General features: G+C 35.9%; 1 long non-coding RNA gene across 1 annotated transcript; it reads left to right on the forward strand.

Moving 5' to 3' along the window:
• Positions 2225-2580, forward strand: LOC110266555. Its single transcript, XR_002353968.1, has 2 exons — positions 2225-2452; positions 2542-2580. It is a non-coding gene; the product is annotated as an uncharacterized LOC110266555 (long non-coding RNA).

A 3087-nucleotide genomic window follows, 5' to 3' on the forward strand; every position in this document is an offset into this window, starting at 1 on the left:
CCTCCCTTTCCCCCTCTCTCTCTCTCTCTCCCCTTCCCCTCTCTCCCTCCTCTTTCTCTCCCCTTCCCCTCTTTCTCCCCCTTCCTTTCTCTCTCTCTCTCCCCCCTTTCCCACTCTCTCTCCCTTTCACTATCAAATTTAGGATATGAGCACAACAACGCAAATGAAGATAGTCCCCCTTTAAAACAAGACTATTCCATGCATTTAATCTCTTTTTCAAGTATAAAATTGCACCATCATTAGAAGTTGCGTTATCAACCGTTACAGTAAAAACTTGATGCAATTTCCAAACAACCTAACAACCTTCAATAGCTCTACCAAGTACCTCTCCTGAATGACCCTCAACCCGACAAAAATTCAATATCTTCTTTTGCAACATTATCAATATATTCTCTTTTGCAACTTCCAATCATTGTCAATAAAGTGTGTCGTTAGAGACATATAAGTCAAATTTTGACTCGATGTCGTCCAAGTGTCAGTTGTAAGGCACACTTTTTGACAATGATGAGAGAGATAACTTTGTAACTTCATTTTCTCTGTTTCATAAAAAGAAAGTATATCACGGGCCAATGTAGTATGCGAAGGGATTTTAAACTTAGGTTGCATGCTATGCAAGAGCCTTCGAAACACATTTCTTTCTACAAATCGGAAAGGTAGCTCTTCAGTCACAAACATCTCAGTAAGGATACTTCGAGTTACTGCTTGGTCAAACTTTGTAACACTTGGTGAGGATATAAGACCACTTGTTCCCCCTTCTATCCTTTGTCTCTTGCTCTGTTCGTTGTTCGATTCAAAACATCGCTTCCAATGTTGCCGCATAGCACTTGTTCCCCCCGCATATTTTATTTGACCATTGCAGTTTTTACATCTTGCATACTTCTCTATCCCTTCGATTGGAATGAAATATTCCCATATCTTTGATCGATTCTTACGCCCAGAAGATCCACTAGGTTGAGGAGGTAATGAGGGATGAGCAGGAGAAACAGCAGGATTTGAATGCTCCTCTCTCTCAGACATCTTTGGCAGCCCAATGTGTTGAATAATAAATTTGTTGTATGTATTCCTGTCCGTTGAACATAATTAAGATTCTCAATTTAATAATAAAATTCATTTTCTATATATATATATATATTTGTTTTACAATAACTACATCTAGCATATAGTTTTACCATGGTACCTTAAGCAAAAATACAGAGACAGAAAATTCCTTTCTTTACTTCTTGAAAATTGCTACAATAGAGAAACGAAACAAACTATGGCTGGTCCTTTATTTTTCAACAAAGTATATATGATAGTTGCATATTAGAAACAAAAGAACCATGTATCTAACTAAAGCTGCAAGTGTCTGAAATGCTAAAGTTAATGATACTCTGCATTTAAGTATCTAACACGGCAATTATATTTGCCTCAGGAACACACGAAATAATACAGCACTAGAAAGTGTTACACTAATCATAACTCATAAGCAACTCATCACACACATTAGGAGAAATACTTGAATATGATCAGCATATGTCACCTCCAAAAACATAACATGCAGAATACACATTATAGATACATTTTATTTAAGGTCAAAATGTAACAAAGCAATGCTGCCAATGGCTCAAGAGTTGCTAGCCTGAAAACAACATGATAATACAAATTAAAGCAATACCGTCAAAAGATAGGCAAACATACCTAACAATGAGCAAAATGCAACATATTCAATTTGTTGAAGATGAACTGGAATTTCATTTGTAATATCATGATGTATGATTGGAAAAAATGGTGGCCAATTCTTCTCCTCAATTACAATTCCGGCTGCAAAACAAAATGTAATGGAAGATTATTCCCCAAGCAAGAAACATGAGTTTAAGCTTCATAGAATTCTGAAGTGGCAACATTGCAACAATCAGATACAAGGACAAGGAAAATTATCTCCCCGCCCCAAAAAAAACTACAACGTTTACAATTAGACAACATACATATATACATGCATAGAAGACGTCATCTACCACTCACAAAAGATAAAACTACCAGAAGAGACAAAGATTAAATGTTGCATTTATGCTAAGAAATGACGTGAAAGTTATGAAATGTAATTTACCATAGTAGAATATCAAACCAGCAATGTGTCATGTTAATCATTCCAATAATAAACATCTCAGACTCTTTTTAAATGGTTGCTAGTGTTAGTACATCTCTATGTAATAAAAATTCTTAGTTTCTACTAAGAAAATACCAAGTTCATTAAACCAAGATGCTAAAATTAAATTGAGAAATCTAACTCACAAGCAATACATTCTGTTCTACAAAATAGTGAATATATTATGATCAGAATAGCAACAACAAAGGGGCATTAGGGCAATGTTGCAAGTGTCATGTGTTCTTATAATCAAGTTAATGGCAAACCAACTTGTGCAGACCCTGACCTTCTTAAAGGGGTTATTCGTGACAAGTGGAAATTAAATGGGTAGGTAAAATTAGGCAACATTTTCAGTTCTTTGTATTTTAATGCTGTCTTTATAGTAAATATGAACATGCTACATAATGTGACTGCAGATATATAGTTTCTGATTGTGACTCAGTAGATGTGTTTTTCAAAAATCAGCACTACACTAGGACTCCTGAAGAAGCTGCAGCCAAATCCATTCTAGCAGGTTAACACTTGTGACAATCGCTATTAAATTACATATTCATAGGAATCTCTTAGATTTAAATTGAATATCATAAAAATTAGAACACAACCAAAAATAGAACAAAACCAAAACCCTAAATAAAATATTAGAAGAACCAAAGAACAGCCTAATATCCAAAAATCAGAAACAAAAATAATTAGAAGGGGAAACAGAAATTAGAACAGCACCAAGAACAATTAATCATATAAAAATTAAATTAGAACAAATAATTTGAAGAGGGAAACAGAAATTACTTAAAGCTCCATTCCAAATGCAGGGTACGACGGAACCGACGACAGCAAGGAGACAGAAACTGAGCGAAGATGGCGACTGCGATGGGGCTAGATGGCTGAACAGAAACAACGGTGACTGCGCAAGGGACTGGCGCCTTGACGGATCCGGGCGGTGGAAGCTGTAGGGGGAGGACTGG

The sequence above is a fragment of the Arachis ipaensis genome, chromosome B09, assembly GCF_000816755.2.
Source record: "Arachis ipaensis cultivar K30076 chromosome B09, Araip1.1, whole genome shotgun sequence".
Classification (NCBI taxonomy): domain Eukaryota; kingdom Viridiplantae; phylum Streptophyta; class Magnoliopsida; order Fabales; family Fabaceae; genus Arachis; species Arachis ipaensis.